General features: G+C 42.9%; 1 protein-coding gene across 1 annotated transcript in view; it reads right to left on the bottom strand.

Annotated features, from left to right (window-relative positions):
• Window positions 1-19,383, bottom strand: part of IQGAP2 (IQ motif containing GTPase activating protein 2) — a 264,022-nt gene that overhangs the window by 183,521 nt on the left and 61,118 nt on the right. The window lies entirely within an intron of this gene.

The raw sequence follows: 19,383 nt of genomic DNA, 5'->3' as shown, positions 1-19,383 counted from the left end.
GCAGGGGTAGGAATGGCAATAAACTTGGAAACAGACCTGGGCCCCAATTTCAGTTCTGTTGATTAGATTGCCTTGGGATCTACTTAAATGTGCTGAAACTCAGTTTCCCCCATCAGTAACACGAGGCACTACTGCAGCTCAGAGGGTGTTGTAAAAGGAAATAAGATGAATATTTAAGGGGGTGCTGGCATGTATGAGGTTACCAGGAGCAATTATCATCAAGTAAGGCTAGTCCATGATCTGTGATTACCTGAAGCTCTGAAGAAAGCAGCCTTAAACGATAATATGGGGAAAATGCTTATGAAAAAGTAAGAACAAGAACACAATATGAAAGTCCATAAATAGAACTTACTTGATTTTAGAAAATGAGATAAATGAGCAGTCAGGCTCAGAGGGGTTCATAGACACTGGCAATGTTCTAGCTCTTCAAACAGGTGATGGGTACCCACATATTTAGTATCCCTTAAGCTGTGTATATATGTTCTATGTATTTTTGTGGGCAAGATATGTTTAACACACAAGAATATCAAGTTAAAAAAAAAAGAGGAGGCAAAGACATCAAAATGTCATAATTTCTATAAGGTTGTAAACAAAATGTATTTTCTGTTGTATTCATTTCTCCATTTTGTAAGCTTTGTATAATAAGAACAAAATACTTTGTATGACAGTGCGACGCTGACAAGTCCTTAGCTAGACACACAGTCCAGCTGCGGGAAGAAGGCACTGTATTTCCCCAGGTGCTGCCTCCACTGGAGAGCAAAGGCAGCCACTCTAACCAGTGTCTGCAGTCACCTTCAATTAATTAGGAGCTGTCCACACTTAGGAAGTGGGGGCAGGCAACGGAAGACAGTAAAACAAGTGCTTCTAGGTTAAAAAAAGAGAAAGAGAGGAAATGAACATTTGAGTTGTTACTGTGAGCTTTGGTCTCAGTATGCTCAGGTGAACAACAAGGGTATACTGTACAGCTTGGGGAACGATAGCCATTATTTTTTAATGACTTCAAATGGAGTATAATCTATAAAAATATTAAATCACTGTGCTGTACACTCAAAACTAACCTATGATTATAAATTAACTATACTTCAGTTTTAAAAAAGCCACCTTCCTCCTCTTCTATTATCCTCTGCTCATCCTCCTGCCTTCAGAGTTTCTCATCCCATACTGCAGCAACTCTCCTGGTTGGGGGTATGACCTCAGAGATCAGGCATCTTCCAGTGTAACCATCAGGATGCACCAGCATTCTCTCTTCCACTGATTCTGGATTTCAGGTCTAGACTTTCAGACACCCAGATCCAATGGGCTTGAAGGAGATACACCAGGTGAGCACAACAAACATCAAAGCTGTGAGAATAAGAGGCGTGTCAGGTCCAACATAAATTATATCAATAGTTGCCACTGAGTGCTTACCAGATTTAGGGACTACGCATAAGTTGTCATTTAACCCTAACAAACCTATGAGAAGGTGGCCTCCTACCTTCCTGAGAAAACTGAGGCTTTGAAGTTCAGTAAAAGCCCAAGGTCACAAAGCCAGAATGTGGAAGAGCCAGGATTCAAACTGACTCCCTGCTCATTCATAAAAGACGTCTGAGGTTTGGAACAAGGAGGTCTTGGCTCTATTTCTGTGTAACACAATCATGGCAGGTTAAGACCATGAGCTTTCATTTCCTTATTTGCCAAATGGATCTAACACCATCTGCTTCATCTCCACAACTTTGATGCATTCATTCAATCAAGAAGAGATGTGAAAACACTCCAAAAAGTTATGAAGCCCTCTGCAAATACATGGCATTAAGAACAATGGGAAAGTGTACATACGTGTTTATCCAACCCAGTGTTCTGGCAAACAGTTCGCCCAAGAGAACACTGAAGCACCTCCTCGTTCTGAACTAGAATCTGTCCATCATACACAATCAGAATGTGCACGGTGAGGACTACATGATCTCTTCTGTGAGAGTTGGGAGGTTTGGTTTTCCTTCATACAGGAGTTCCACACTGTGGGATGGCCCAGGACCTAACAATGTCTTGCTAAGTTTGGTCAGCTGGCCACTTAGGATATGCTGAGTAAGTGGAAGTTATAAAGCACTCCAGAGTCTCCAACCTGCAGCCCCTAGAAGTACTATAACGTAATGGTCTATTCACAGTAAGAGAAAGTTCCGTTATTCATCAGGGCTTCTTAACTCTTGGTCAGGGGTGTCATCAATCACCCTTCCTTGTCTCCTGGATTACTGACGTACCTCCAAAACATTACAATTTTGCATTTGAGTACACTCATCTCAAACAGCAATCTCATTAGCATTAGGGCTTTTATGATACTCATAAAATTCTTAGCATTATTCATCAACATTTTTCTGCACAGGGAAGAGTTGACTAATCATCTGAGTAAGGAGGGGGGCCCAGCAGAGGACACAGAGTGCCACACTTCTCATTTGGGAACGCCAAGTTAAAAGCAAAACAAATGGCTTTTTTCCACCTAGAGAACAAATGAAAGTTTAAAGCTTAGCAGTGAATCTGGGTGAGACAAAGCAATGTTTAGAACTTCTTATAAAGACAGCTCAAAAAATAAAAGAAAGAAGTGCCACATTTAAGAAAAGATGAAAAAAATTCACCTTTGAAGCGATGGTTCCATTACCCACTACTTACACAATAGTGAGTCTTCAGTCCCCGAAAAGCTCCCTGGGTTGGAAGATCTCAGATAACCAGGTTTTTCAAGGAAGAGAGCTGTGTCCTCAAGCTCCAACCACAGAAGGAGGCACTACTAGCCTTTAACAGTTAATATTAAACAAGCAGAGTGTGGCCTCATCTTACTTTCCAATCAATGTTATTAAGATATAAGCCAAATCACTTCCTAAAACAGAACCCTGGCTTCTTAGTATGAAACACAACACATGTGAATGTGAATACCATTTGCAGCAAACAGTCCCTGCCACAGGATCCCCCCTTACAGTGTTAATACTTTGTATTATTCATAATCTCCTCCCCGTGAGTGCAAGCAGGACCTGCGATTTGCTTCTAACCGACAGAATGTGACAAAGGTGACATACCGTCATCCCTATGATTACAGTGCCTTATATAGGACTGTATCTTGCTAGTGGACTTGTTGTTATCGTTCTTTCTCTCCCCACATGCTTTGAGGAAGGCAACTGCCATGAATCTTACAACCCCAGGAAACTGAACACTGCCAGCCACCACCTGAACAGGGAAGTAGGTGCTTCCCTTGTTGAACCTTCAGATGAGAACCCAGCTCCAGTCATCACCTTGATGGCAGCCTCCAGAGACCCTAAGTAGAGGGGCCAGGTAAGCCACGGCCAGACTTGAGACCCACAGAAACTATCAGATGATAAATGAGTGTTATTTTAAGCAGCTAAATTTAAGTAACAGAAAATAATCATTCTTTCTACAGTGAGTAAGCACTTCCTAATCAACAGTTTTCAAACTTGATTCTCTTGAAAGAAACGCTGTCCTCCTAAGAGGTTTCTCGTCATAAGAAGAGCCCCGTGTTCACTGAGTCACATACTGCGCTCAGTGCTCCACACACACTACCTTCACTGCTCCCACGACAGTCCTACGAGGACAGCGACAGCTGAGAAAACCACAGGTCCAACACCCAAGGCCCCCCAGCTACAGCCACGATCCCAATCCAGGACCATCTAACTGAGACATCTATCTCCTACTGTTCCACACTGTCTCTATTTGTTTCTGTTTTAATAACCTGTAAAATAGTATATATTTACACTAAAGACATTTCATCAAATTACTTTCCCTTGTTTAATCACTGGGGAAGGACCTGTAAAAGAAAAGTCATCATTAAGGCACTATAGGAATGGGTATTCTATTAAGTACCTAAGAATTGCTCTCACTTCTACATACTATGCTTTGTATTATTATTTGTATTATATTTTTTCCTGATTATGGACATGATATCAACTTATTATAAAACCTCAGGAAATTCTTTAAAGTTATCAAGGAGAATTATAATTTTTGAACCAGCAATAAATGTAATTAATATTAAAAAATTCATACACTTTTCCAAATACAGCACATGTGCTGAAGAAATTATTTGGCATGATTCTGTTTCAGTTACACAGTATCATTAGACTTCACAAACTTAATTTTTAATGACCCCAAATCCAAAAATCCATCATTTGTGCTTACAACATTTAATTAAAGGGTCACTTATTCCTAGTCATGCAGTTTGCTTATAATTTCTTTCTCACTTCTGTAAATAATGTGGGAATAAACATTCTTGTGGAGGAATCTGCTGAGTCATAAAAATGTTTGTTGCCAAATCACCCTCCCAAAAGATTATGTATTACTTATACTCCCACACAAGACGTGTGAAAGCGTTTCCCTTAACCCTAACAGTGGCGATCATGTTTCAGTCTTTGTCAAATTTGATAGGTAAATGGGATGTTTTTATAATTTGCCTTTCTTTGATTAAGGAGTTGGGGAAATGGTTCATATGCTTACTTTTTTTAGAATGTGAAATATCTATTAAAGTAGGCACAAAAAAAAGCTTCAACTGAATGTTCTTCCCTTACATACTTATTCGAAAAAGGCTCTTTATATATTAAGATTAATCTTTGTCTTACATGCTGCAATTTTCTCTTTCTCTTTTCTTTCCTAATTGATGCTCAGAAATTTTTGTAAAAACTTTTTCTTAAAAAGTAACCTGATAAATATCAAGGTACAGAACTAAAGTCTAACATAAGAACTCTCCTGACCTGAGATAAAATAGAAGTTCATGGCATTTGCCTTTGGTGATCTTCAAATTTTCAGGATTACCAATCACCTCTTCCAAGTACAAGGCCACTTGAGAGGTCACAAAATTCCCTGAAAAATTCCCTGTACTAAGTGCTGAGAAGACAGAGATGAAGATAATTGTCTCTTCCCTCAAGGTTCTTACAATAATCAGTTCCACGAGAGAGACCGTTTGAGCTGTCAACGCCATCTCTGAGACAAAGTCTGGGCAAACTTTTCCTTTCTTGATGTGAAGCCATTAAACAAGCTTTAAGAGGATAACCTTTAAAATTCTCTGTCCAAGCAGATACTGAAAGGACCCCTAGCGGAAAATCTTCAGTGATGATGACCGAGGTCAATTACTCAAGTCTCCCATCAGGCAGGTGAAGCCTCAGGAGGCCTACCTTCCCCTCCAGAGTTGTGTTCACAGGCAATTCTGACCACAGTCCTCAGAGAAGTGGCCTCGGGAAGTTCCTAAGGCACAAGCAGCTATGTCCCGATCATGTGTGGCACCTACCCGTTCCCACTGAGGGCTGACCCAGCAGCTGACCCGGGATGGCCTATCTGTGTGGCCAGAGGGCTGTCCCGCCGGCCGCTGCGTTCAGCTCTGCTCAATGAGGATGCAGGACTTCGCTGCCTAGAGTCTCTCCCAGGACTTTGAAATGGAAATGGGGAGAACACTGGTGAGTTAGAAGGGACTAAAATAAAGTAGGAAGAATCCCAAGAGATCAGCGGGAGCTGAATTAATGGCAGAGACCCAGAGTCAAAAATAAAGAACACGCTGCTTCTAGGGGAGGTCACTTCCACATTCTCAAACTCTGCTCCTGCCTGCTGTCTGGGACCCCAGCAATTCTTTCACTTAGCCCTCCAGGATCCAAGGCGACCTGAGGAATTCTGTCCCTTCAACCATAAAGAGCCTGACAGAGCAACTGGCCCCTTGGGTGGAGCTCACTGCTCAACCATCAGACTTCCCCACCCCTGCACCCCATGCAAAAGCATCAAGGTCCGGAACAGACCATTCACACCCTAGGCTGGCGCCTCTGAAGACAGGTTAGATCAGCGGTGCACAACCATATTTTCATGGCTGCACCCACCCCTAGGAGTCTTTTTAGATTTTTTTTCCTCCTCATTGCCTCCCGATTAAATTTTAATACCATAGTTATATTGCCTATTTATTTATGCACTGCATGTATATCTATCTGTTAAATGTGAAAAAAAATTTTGACCTCCCAAGAACCAATGTTTGCCCCTGGGTGTACATAATCCTATTGAGAAACAAAGAGTTATACAATACAAAGGTATAAAAAACAGCACTTAGAAAAAAGGAGTGTTCTCATTTATAGAGGGGAAAAAACCCAAACCTCTCTCGCAGTCTTCAGCTAGGAATCTAAAGAGGTCCCAACTCAGCTTTGGAAGTGACCTGTAAGATGGCAGCCTATCTAATTAAAAGATATCCAACTTCTCCATTATGATTTCTTGAATTTCCTTCAACAGCTTTTTTTTTTTTTGATGGAGGAGGAGGGTGAGTTTGTATGAGTGCATCAGTGTGTGTGTGCATAAGAGAAAAACAGGTAACAAAAACAAACAAAAAACTCTCAAACTCTTGTGGTCCTTTTACTCAATTATTTCTGCAATTATTCTTTCCTCATCTTGTATCCTATTACATGTTTGTTTATTTTTTATTGTTATTGGAGGGGGGCAGGAAGGTGTGTATGTGTTTAGTTCCAGAATTAATGAAATGAGTGGGAAGGGGCATATACAATTGTGGGGGTCACTGAAACATTCCCCAAGGCGTTACGAAGGAGAACTCACCACTGCTGTCAGGAATAACTGAAATGCAACCAGAGAAGTAAGCCAGAGGGCAGGCGCTTATTTGCTAGCCCTGGTGGACAATTACAGTGAAGTTCACTTCAGCCTGGCTGATCACAAATCCTCTGTGGTACCATATGAACAGACCCTTTTGCTGGGTAAAATGTCTTTTACTTGAAATTTTCTTCTCTAATTATTGTACATATTTCATTAAACTCTGCTCTAAAAATCTCATAGAAAACAGGTCATGTGAAGACAAACAAAAATTAGGTAAAACATCGAGAGAATTTAGACCGTGACAGTATTAGCTCCATGACCAAAACCCATTTATCAAGGGAAAAAAGTCAACTAGGCCTTATGAGTAATAGCAGATAAAGCACAAATCATTCAACAAATATTTACTAGCTACTACTTATCGGACTACTTGGTACCACTGTTCCAAGCATTTGTGATCTCAGTCAACGAAAGAGATGACGATTCCTGCCTTCAAAGAGGGGCGGAGGAGCGTGGAAGGGTCTGACGAGAAACAATAATAAATGATGTATTGTGTTTGAAGGCAATTAGTGTCACGGACAGAAAAGGTACAGTGGAGTCGGGGATGGAGAGAGCCAAGGGTGGCGGGCTTGGGGACAGGTTGCAATTTTCAATAGGGTGGTTTGGTGACATCTGAGCAGACTTCAGGGAGGTGAGAGGTCAGCCTTGGAGACATGCAGGGATGAGCATCGAGGTGGATCTAAGAAACAGCAAGGAGACCAGAGGGGGATGAGCAGCACTGGGGAGAAAGGACCACACAAGATAAGGGGTGGGGTGCCTCACAGACCACCATGAGGACTTCGGCTTTTATCTGAGTGGGATGGGAGCCCCTGTGTGTTTGTGGGAAGAGAGTAACATGATCTGACTTGTGATTGAAAAGGATCAGCCCGGCTGCCAGGTGGAGAACAGAGGGTGGCGGGGTCAAGAGAAGAAGCAGAGAAACCAGCTAAAAGACAGACCAGACAAAAGGGACTGCAGCCGATACCATCAGGAAGACTTTGAGCAGAAGCTACTCAGGCAGCACACAGAGGGTATTATTCATGTCACAGTGAACAAAGGCCAAACCTTCAATCTGGGACCTTAGCATCCTGCAACCTTGCTGGCGATCATCTCACTTAACTAATACCCTACAGCCACCCACACATTGTGCTTTGGGCTGTCATTTTCTCAGGATCCACATGATACTTTCCGGGGAAGGGACCCTACTTTACTCAGCTTTGAATCCTCACTGTCCGCCCCACAGGACTCAGTCTTGTGGACTGAGTGGAGAGTGGACTAGTGTCTTCTTAGGCTGGGCTGCCTCCTGCCTAGGATATTTTAAAGGCCTCCTTCTCTGCCCACAGTCTCCCTCCCCTCTCATCATTAAAACTGTTGGCTGCTTTTACTTTGCAACTCCAAGACCATCACACACACCCCTGCACGTCAGAATAGCAGGGACATGTCTTACCTAGCTGGCAAGGCTTCCAGGATGGGCTTCTCCCCTACCTCGCCACCTTCCCTCCCACTGCTAATTCTGGAACAGGAAATCTCTGCTCCAACCTTTTGCCCAAATACCTTGCCCTTTCCCAAGGCTAATCTTTTCCTTGTGCTCCTCCCCCTCCTCCCCCCACAGCTTAAAAAAATCCTATTCATCCAAGGCAATATCTCAGTATCACCCTTTCACTCAGACCTCTGCCACCCAGGTGACTGCTCCCACCCTGCCCTCTGGGGACAGGAGGCATGAGCCACTCCCTCACATTCAGGTGAGAGCACGTCTGAACACAGTCCACGGGGTCACGTTGCCCTGACTCACTTTACAGCCCCACTGGCCACCTGCACAGCAACCTTCCCCCAGGAAAGGCCTTATTCACAAACCTGAGAAAGAACCTCTGGGGCCAAACTCATTTCAATCTTCTCTGAAATCCCTTTGCACAGCCTCAGCAGATTCCCATGGTAGATACTCACTGACCACCCGCTCTTACGACGTTATTATGATGGTGATGAACAGGGCTGTGTCTTATTGCAGACTTTGCTCTGCGTGTGTTTCAGGGGCCATGGGAGTGGCAAAGGATGGCCAGGGAACAAGACAACAGTGACTTCCCAGGGCAGAAAAGCACATCGGGTGTTCTAGGAGTCGAAGAGGAGGCAGGAAGTGAAAACCAGGGTGAGCTTCTGGAGGCAAGGGTCCAACTCAAATGTCCTAAGGGACATGTCAGAGTCAGTGTTACAAGAAGGGAGAGGAGGGACGTTCCAAGCAGAGAGAACAGAGCGTTCAGAGGCATACAAATCAGGCAGAGAACACAAGGAGCTCACTTTGCCTGAAGGTGGGAGGCACAGAGACAGTAGGAAAGGGATGGCCGAGACTCATGTTTATTGCTGAAAGTCAAAGGCTCGAGTGCTCATCAGGATACAAAGAGCAAAGTGAGGGAAAGATAGCAAATCATAAGACAGGGTCATGCACATCCTCTCAAACAGATGGCAAGCTCTGTCAATTCTAACATTCTTACCAACGCTATTTCATACAAGTCACAGAAACTGTATCGTTTCCAATTTTTTCACAAAGGAAATACGAGGGGAAAAATGCATCTTCCTCCGTCTCTCCCATTATATTCCATCTAATAAGACTTTTCAAGGTTTAGCAAGCAATAATGAGACAGGAGGGAAGGGGGCAGGGTGCAATCATTAAAGGAATGACATAGCAATTGAAATTAGGTCAAAAACTGGTTAAAACCTGACTTGGCCCAAGATGGCAGGAGAGTTGGCTTGCAGTAGACCTTAAGCCTCATTATCTGCTCGCTGTGATACATTAGCGTACTAAGTGACACGCCCGCAAGTCCCATGACAGGTCCTAGGCTGACCTTAAAAAGCCAAAAGTGGGTGGGGCCCAATTCCTAGGCATCCCCGCCCCTTCCCCAAAGAAGCTGGAATAATCCTCCCACTGGTTAGCATGTGAAGTTACCAAGCCCATAAAAACTAACCATCCAGCACCCCAGGGGCCTCTCTCTCTCCTGCCTTCTGAGACAGCTCACATTCTGTCTATGGAGCGTGTGTTTCCTAAGCTGCTCCCACTTTCCAAGACAACCCCATCTCTCAGGGCCACCACTTTGCCTTCTGAGATGCCTGTACTCTGTCTATGGACTGTGCACATCCCTGAATAAACTCGCTTTCGCTTTCCTGGGATTTGCTCTTGAAGTCCTTCCTACGAGAAGCCAGGGACCCTCACTTGGCAGGGTGCATTCTGGGGGCTCGTCTGAGACCTGGGACATGGCCATCCTCTTGCACCCCATTTTCCTGCAACAATTAAAACACACATACATATTCAGGGCTGATCTTCCAGGAAGCAGCAAAAGAACATGAATAGTTTCCTCATGTCTATACAAACATGACACACAACATGGCAAGAACAACACACAAGAGAGAAAGCAAAGTTTGCAAAAGGAGAGGAAGTAAAACCATTATAAACCATAAACTAATCACGTCACACTCACTACTATATAAATATGTGATAATGCCATCAGAAGCTTCCAACTGATAAACCCAAGGTCTTAAAAAATAAAAGATAAAATTCTTAAATGCTATGTATTCTAAATGTCATATTCATTTCACTGGATTTTTTCATTTTACTAGACTTTTTCCATTCAGGGGTGCTAAGGAATATACTTTTAAGCTCATATATTCAAAGAAAAATGCTCAAAACTATTCAGCCCTTCGGTCCCAGAGCCTTCTTAATTTAATCCGTGCATCTTAAATATGTTCGGCCAAACAGATATGATATTATTTTAAAAATGGAAGAGTCTGTTTGAAAGTCAGAATAGGAATAAAGTAGTATTTAGAAAGAACATCTTAAAAGGATCTAAAGTATATACAGTGCCTGCTGGCTATTATAACAACAACAAAACAGCTTTTATCTTTTATGCTTGAAGCCTCTTTTATGCCTGAGGCCAGATTTCTGGCCAGTTGAGCGGTACTTTGAGGTCTTACGCAGTTATTACTGAATCTTTCATTCCCTTCATGTCCACCTCATCGCTTACAAATCCTAATGCTTTCTAAAAGCACTCCACACACAGGACATTAAGTTCCACAGTGTTTTATTTTTAGATTTAAAACATTCATCAAATAGTGGCTTAACGTAATTCACAGGTAGATACTGAAAAGAAAATTGGCATTCCAGGGTGATAGTAGCTTATTATTTCAGAAATTAAAAGCTAGATACAAAGTCATCGTTTCTCTCTCACATTACTAACAATCCCATAATGATAAAATTTCTGGTAACATTTTATATTGTTAGAGAGATAAAGTTCTATAGTGGACCAGAGCAGCCTAAGTGAATCATCTTCAATCTTTCTGCATATTTTAAAAAGATGTGGGGAGAAATTTTTTTCTCTTCAATGCTTGTAACATAAAACCTGTCTTCTTCCTGGGAATTCCACAAGAAAAAGGGTGTGTGGAAATTTGCATTTCAATGAAAACCGCTGCTTGGACTAGTGAATTGTTATTTCCAAGCAGCATGCTCAAGTTTGAGGCGTGCAGCTGAAAGACCAAGGGGGAAAACAAGTTTCTTCTGTATAGCAAAGACTATATTCAATATCTTGTAACAACCTTTAATGAAAAAGAATATTAAAATGAATATATGTATGTATATGCATGACTGAGACATTGTGCTGTACACCAGAAACTGACACACTGTAACTGACTGTACTTCAATTAAAAAAAAAAAGAAAAGACTCTGTGGGCCGCCAACAGAGCCGATTTCACACTGAACGTGAGAGCTAAGAAATGTCTTTGCAGCCCAGTGAACCAAGTCTCATTTTACAGTGACTCATCCAGAAGGTGAGTGGTGCAGAATGTTGTGTGCATGTGTGGCGTGTCTGTGGAGTGTGTGCGTGCAGGGGTGATAAGAGATGCAAGAGGTAGGACTCAGAAATCATCCTCCTGGAAACCATAGCTTAATTCAAGCTCTAACAGGCTCAACCAAATCTTACCAAGGTAGAGTATTATTTTCAAAAACAGTACATGGAAGAGGTTGGGGAGAAAGGTAAAAGGGCATCTTAACTGGCAAAAGATATTCCTACAAAACGTGACTTCTTGACCTGGGAAGAGGCAGAAATAAGAGTGAGGTCTAGAAGACAACACTGTAGACCTTAAAGCAGGAAACAGATGCAGGGGCCACTCCCAGGGAGAACCGTGTGTGGTGTGCGGAACCAAGGTGGCCTCTCTGCTCCCACACGGCCTTTCTTCTCCAGAACAGCTTACCCAGAGCTCAGACAGTTCAGACGTGGATTTCTTGCAAGGCTGCCGCTAAGAGGCACGGAAGGGAGGGGGGGGGGGTGAAGTGGTATCAGTCAAGCGCAAGCTGCAAAGGAGCTTAGGACACCGTGGAAGGCTGGCCTCACATCTCGGGGTCACTCTTGTCCTGACATTGGCCTTGAATGATTGCAGAACCTCTTATCATTGGTTTCCTAAGTAGTGGTGAATAACGCCTGCGTCACAGGACTGCTGTAGGACTGGATGTAAGAATGGATGTGAAAACCTAGCTGGGGGCCTGGCTTTTCAAGGTATGTGATATTTATTAGCTCCCCGTCCGTTCTTCTCAAACCTACACACCAAGGGAATCTGGAAACAGAGATTTTGGCCTCTGGCTTTGAAGCTAACAGATGGCTAATCTTCCTAATACAACATAGGCTGCTGGATTAGTCTGGCTTTACAGGGAAAGGGCAAACCCACAGCCTCTTCCTCTGAGGCAACCCGTACCTTGTACCTTCACACCTCCCTCACTGAGGCAAAACGTCAGCAAACTATTCCCAAAAATGACCTTAATAGAAACAGGATGGATGCCAGAAAGATGAATTACTGACTCTCACTCTCTCTTCCCATTCCTTAAACAGGAATGTTTTCAGAACAGCCAAATTTTATTTCAGCAAGCTGACCTTTTAGTTTATTGTTATTCAGAATCAGAGACTCCTTGGTAGGACAATTAGCAAGTTAGATCCTACCCTACTACCTTAGGGCAATCTTAAAAGATAGGTGCTCATTGAGATTTCCCTCCCCACCCCAAAGGTTATCAACCATTAATTCAGTCTGTAAAAGAGTAAAGGTTTGACTTTACCTGTGATTAATAGACACAAACAACCAGTGTCACGGAGGGTCAGATACTAAAGAGTAAACTAATTACCCACTAGCAAAAATTCCTCCTTCCTTTCACCTTAATTTTTAGTAATTTAAACAGGATAAGGAACTGACAAGCACTAGACACCAAGTCCCTCAGGAAACCGTGAGCAAATTGCTGAAAACAGTTTTTACATCCATTGTTACTTCCAGCCCTCAGAGCAGTCCCGTGACATAGGCGTTGCTCCACACTAAGTTAGGAAGCTGGTAAGTGGTTCCATCATCACTCAAGGTCAGGGGCTAGAGAAGGGTGACCCCTAGACATGAGGCTGGGTTCCCACCTCCTTGTAACTCCACAGAGCCCTGAATTCCTGATACAGTGTCCTCCCCTCTCAACTCAGGACTTCCGAGTAGGGCTCTTTCATTTTGACTTGTGAAAGCACAGGACATGCTCCAGATGTTTGAGTGTACTCTAACCACTGTTGCCGCTCAGCTTTGGGTTTTCTGTTCTTGAGGAAGTCGCACTGTGAGGCCTCCTCACCGGGACCCAGTAGAGAACAGACTCAGTGACTGGCAAACGTGCCCCCTCCCCAACCCCAACCCAACCCACAGGGGAACGTTCTCCATTCCCAGCCCTCATTCACAAGGAACAATCCTGAACGTTCTGAGAGCTGCAAGTCAATACAGTTAATTCCTGAAAAGTAAGGAACCAAGAGCAACTAAGATCTTTGTGGCCACATCACTCGAGTGCACGAGTGTCGTCTCTTCTGTCTCCCTCTTACAGGATACTTGTGATGGCATCTGGGGCCGACTCAGACAACCCAGGAAAATCTCTCATCTCAAGATCCTTAATTTCATCACATCAGCCAAGACACTTTTTTTTTTTAAAATAATGTAACATTTATAGGTTCCAGAAATTAGGACCTAAGGTCTTTGGGAGCCATTATTCAGCCTACTACTGATCAATAATTTATAACACTGTTCAAAATGTTTTGTTTTGTTTAAAGTTGCTTTTAAAAAATATTTTTGGTGTTTTTTTTTGGGGGGGGGAGTAATTAGGTTTAGTTAGTTAGATAGTTTATTTAATGGAGGTACTGGGGATTGAACCAGGACCTCACACATGCTAGGTACGTGCTCTACCACTGAGCTACACCTTCCCGCCTTAAATGTTTTGTTTTTAACATATAAAAGTAAAATTCACCCAAAAGATACACAGTGCAAGTTAAGAAGCAGTTGTAAACTGTATTCTCATCTACAGTACACATCTTCCCCAAATTCTCTATCTTCCCAATAATTCCATGAAGGCAAAGTTTATGCTTACTTCAGAGATCAGCAACTGAGTGCACGTGGAAGATGCGGGGATAGCACACTCTTATGTCTACACATCCAGCTGACGACTGTTCCAATTGACATGTTTGACAGAACTATGAGAAGGCTGGGTTGGTAATACTTTACAGAGAACAAAATCAGGCACAGAAACCAACAGCGGGGAGTCAGACGATCTCTGTTTTGTTGTAACAACATAAACCAACTGAAGAATCACTTGAATGACCTCACAGGGTTCTCTGAGGACTAAATGAACCATAAAGCTCTTTACAACCAGCAGTTACTGCATCCAAGTGACCCGGGCTTGCTCTGTTTTTCCACTACAAGGAAGCCAGCTGTGAGGGAGGCTGAAACTAGGCAAGTAGCTGGGTTAACAAGCATCTCACTGGCTTGCCTCTTTGTCAGTCACATGAATCGCACGCCCTTACCAACCTTCAATTTTTAAACTAGCAAGGACTAGTCAGATTTCACAAACACACTTCTCGATGAAAGCACACTGTTCTTGTCTTCAGACTAGTTTAGGTCTCCCTTTGATATGCACTTAGCATCCTCAGCCTTCCCTTCATGTAAGTCATCTGGACAGTTGTTCACAGTGAGAGCCACAAGGGTAAGTAAGGATGGCAGAAAACCCAGCGTCTGCCCTGGTACATGGTGGCCTACCCAATATCTATCTGTCCCCCTTCTTCTAGTTAATACGCCAGTTTTTTTTTTTTTTTTTTTTTTTTTAACGGAGGTACTAGGGATTGAACCCAGGACCTCGTGCTTGCTAAGCATGTGCGCTACCACTGAGCTATATCCCTCCCCTAACAATGCGCTAGTTTTTAGATGAGCAAGATGCTACTCAGAATCAAGGCATTTTCCAGGCAAGACAGCTGTTAGTTTTCCAGCCATCACAGGCACATACTACATATAATTACATAACATACATTATTGTAAAAATATCCTCACTGCCCAGGCCATGTTAAGCTGCTTCCTTGCCTCTTGGCTTACCTCAACAAAATTCACAAGGAGGAGGGAATCAGGATTTTAATTTCCCTCCAGCTAGTCTGCAACCTTAGAACACGAGATTATTTCTGACACTACAGAAGGAAGAGATCCTGCCCTCCGCTGTCTAACCCCACTGCACAGAAGGCACACCTTGCCCAAGGGCCATGTGGGGACCTGTGTGGAGGGATGGAGCTGTGTGTGGAGAAGTGGGAGGGGGGCTGTCACGTGATGGATGCTAGCAATTCTGACCCTTCAGCAGCCAGTTCACAGCATCCTCACGTTCAGACTTACATGAGCATAGAAATAAAAGCCAACTCTAGGTAATAAATGATATTAAAAGGTGAAACTTTCAGTCTTCGAGTGGCACTAATTGCCCTGTCTTCAAAGTGACAATATTAGATACTACTAAACACACACACACTCACCCCAGTCACGGTGAGTAAAAGCAGCACCACGGTACTCGTGGTGCCTCGAACCGGGTTTGGCAAGGAGTAAGCACTCAGCTAAGATAAAAGCTGGTGACTAGTTAAAAACTTAACCATCTTCTATTCCAGATCGTTTCCAGGTTAAATGATTACTAACCTGATGGTGACGGAATGTTCTTAGAATAGGTATGAGAAGGAAAAACAATGGAGAGAAGGAACAGCTCTTATCTCTTATAACTGCACTTGTAATGGTGGCTACAGGGGCAAAATGGTAAATTACTTCGGAGGAAGTTTAAATGCAGTCATCCCTTATATGATGTTCAAATGTATCATCAGCTTCTTTTAGATGGGTCTTGGTCACTTTTGAGGGTGTGGTAACATTCGTTCTATGAAGGGAACGCTTTGTTAAAAAAAAAAAAGTCACTAAACTAGAATGCCCCTCTGCACTGCCAAGACCAGTGATACATCAAAAGTCCAGATAATTGGCAAAATATTCATTTAGGAAACTTCCACCTCATCACTCGATAGGTGTTCAGCAATACTTGGTCAAAGATAAACAGAAGCATCTAATAGTCTGAAAATTGAGCCACAGGGGCTAAAATTGATGTTTCAGGGGGAAAATATGAGTTTATTTCAACACAAAGCAGTATATTAATATAAGCCTGAAACATAACTAAGGAAAGCTAATTAATCTTCTATGGTTAAAATCACACAGAGGGAGGGAGATAAACTGGGCAGAATTGTAAATCCATGTTTTACAGACCCAAGCAGAATTTAAACTGATACTATTCCTGTATAGGACGAACATGCTGTAACCATAGGAGAGTTACTTTATTCAAAAGATGGCTAAAAATTCCCATGATAAGCTATTCAAACTATAGACCTTTTGTACTTTCAGTTCTTGTCAACTTTTTCCATGAAGATTCAGCTGAACATCTTTCTCCCAAAGCTAATTATTTCTCTACATTTTAAAAGCAACCTACAGTTCAAGTATATTGGCCTTTGCCTAAGTACAAATTCTCAATTTCTCTGAAGTTACTATAGCAACTCTGGCTAATTTGGCCTTGGCTGCATTTTTAGGGGCAGAAGAAGGTGAATCTAAACATTAAGGGCTAAGTTTACGCAAAAGTATTGTACCAGCAAAGCGGAGAACCAGGAGAAGGGTCTATCCTGGGAGAATCACTGCAAATCTTCCTGCTAGGCTGTGAGAAACTCAAGGTTAAGATCCAAGGTTAAAATGTACTTTATGTCAAATATCTAAAATATAATTGGTTAGGATCAGCCTTCCCCCACCCCCAGTCCAGCAGCTACAGAGAACAGGAGGCGCCTGACAGCGTACACCTGCTGTTGCACTGGAGTCACGTCCAGGGCTGAGCAGGAGGAGTGCCTGGCCAAGAACAGGGAGGAGGCTCAGGGCTGAGAACCACCCACAGCTGCTCTGACACCCAGCTCTGGACATTTCTTCCATGACCACAGAGACATTCAACCCCCGATAGGCACTTGTACTACACAGAGAAGCGATTTCTATAAAAACCCCAAACACTAGGACCCCACTTCGGACTTTCAGAACTAACTCACGTAAATGCAAATACCAGTAGTTTTCACTTAGGAAAAAAAAAAAAAAAGCAAGGAAAACTCTAAGACTTGTTTACTCCCGAATGCAACTAAAATGCAGCAAAGGAAATACTCTTTCCTTACCACACCAGAGGGAATCAGAACCTACCACTAATGCAAAGCTATTACAGGTAGTGTTTTGTTGTACGTGTCTATCTGCGTGTGTTATTGAATAATCTTTACACATCCAAAGGGCTCAAAATATTCCACAGAAGGATACTTACACAGAAAGCATCATTATTTGGAAAACTGGGTTCTGAACTCAGCTCTGAAAATTACTTTAGTTTTCTTGCCCCTTTGACCATAGCACCCTATCTTAGAGTGTGAAAGGGAAAGTAGAGATAAAAACAATTTTTAAAAATTAAGAGCCCTTTATAAGCCTGTTTTACTGAGCCGCTGCTTCACAGGGTGGAGCAGAGGGAACTCCCTCCATATTCTGATGCCTACCAATGGAGTTGGGGGAATATTCTGGAAAGAAATGAATGTGCAGTACTTAAGAGTTGAGAAGGAAAGCATCAAGCAGAAGGAGAGACTCCAGACACCGCTCCCCACCTGAGGGGCTCTCCAGAGTCTCCCGCACACCTGCCCCTCCCACATCTGCAATGGCAGCTGGACTAGATTATTCCTATAAGACCCAAGGGCAATGCGGGCACTTGGGTGATGCATCCCCCATAAGCCTTTATAGCACATGAAACTATATGGTCTATTTGGGGTTTTTTGAAGTTTCAGTTTGCTCTTTCTTTGGGGCATAACTGAAATTTAGGTTTTAAACCAAGAAACCAACCAATGGAACATCTGGAGTCCGAGCTGGAAGTCATTTTTACCAGGACACCTTTGACAAGGACTTGCTGGAAACCAGGTGTCCAATGGAGTGACAGGAGAAGAGACTATGACCAATGGACAGTCTCTGGGCCCCAAGCACTTGCACTCCTGACACCCAGGAGTCAGGCAGGCTCCTCCCCTCCACCCACGCTGCAACCCCCCGTTACCTGAATAAAATAACCACAACGCCTACTTCTAGAAGGTTTCTCAGGCGGGTAGAAAAGCTCTGATGATTATTCCTCTGATTCCTGCCCACCCTGTGCCTCCTCCTGGTGGGCCTCTGAGGGGCTAAGGAGTTGTCTACTTGGAGTCCTCTCTCTGACCCCCAATTCTGCTTGGCTGGTAGGGGGTGGGGGTGGTGGGTGGAGAGAAGAGGAATCAGGACCAGCATACAGGGACACAATTTTAAGACTGGGGCTTGGGAAGAGAGGTGCACACCTGTGCTTGACCTACAAGGGAGGTGGGGAGCTGAGGTGAGCCTACACGGGCTTGCTTTCAGATGAGGCACTGTCCTGCTACAGTGCTCTGAATGGCCAGGAGAAAACACGCAGCCTTTCATATGCACCTGACTTAGAGAAGGTCAGCTTCCCCGCTGCCCAAGATGGCAGGTCAAAGGCTCAACACTTTTTAATCACCTTACTTTTCCAGCTGAAGGAGGTGATATTTCTGATAAGAATGATATTTAAAAACTAGATTTGCTCTGCCAACACTGGTCAAAGTATTTCTTCTTTGGATGCTTTACTTCAGAAGGGTTTAATTCACCACATGTGCATTTCCAGGTTTAAAAAGAAGTTTCAAAATACAGGTAACCTCCTTGGTTAAGTTTATTTCCAGGTATTTTGTTGTTTTTGATGCAATGGAAATGTTTATGCCCGTTACAAAATTCTGGTTTCTGAAGTGAAAAAAAGGAAAGCGAATGCAGGGCCACAAATGGCAAGGTGTCATTTTCTGTGGGTGAGTTGTATTCCATCACATATATATGCCGCATCTTCTTTATCCATTCATCTATTGATGTGCACTTACGATGCTTCCATATCTTGGCAATTATAAATAATTTTGGTGTTAATAGTGGGGTGTATCTATCTTTTTTAATTAATTCTTATTTTGTGGTTGGCTTTATTCCTTTGATAACTATGTAAGTTTAAAAAGCTAAAGCTCTAAAAGTTCTTAGAAACAATGAACAGTACACACATACAAATTTTAAAAATATGTGCAGTATATTGTATATATGTATTTACATGCCAATATATTGCATATGTGCAGCCAAAATGTAACAATTCTACCTAATAAAACTGAAAAAGGAAAAGGAAAAAAAGCAATTTCCTACTCTCCTAATGCTATAGAAGAGTGGCCTGTATCTGGTACTGAAAATACTATTTACCAAAGGAAGTTTCCACTGCTAGGCTGTCTAGATATACTCATTCTCCCCCATGTAAACCTGTTCCACCTCTATTTATGCTAGACAGGAAGTAAACGTGCAAGCAGTATCAATAAAAAGCAGCTGAAGGCACACATTCTTGGACTAATTAAGTTGGGACGCCTGATT

Source organism: Camelus ferus, chromosome 3 (assembly GCF_009834535.1).
Source record: "Camelus ferus isolate YT-003-E chromosome 3, BCGSAC_Cfer_1.0, whole genome shotgun sequence".
Lineage (NCBI taxonomy): Eukaryota > Metazoa > Chordata > Mammalia > Artiodactyla > Camelidae > Camelus > Camelus ferus.
Note: the sequence above shows the minus strand (reverse complement) of the source record. Positions and strands in the feature narration are given on the sequence as shown.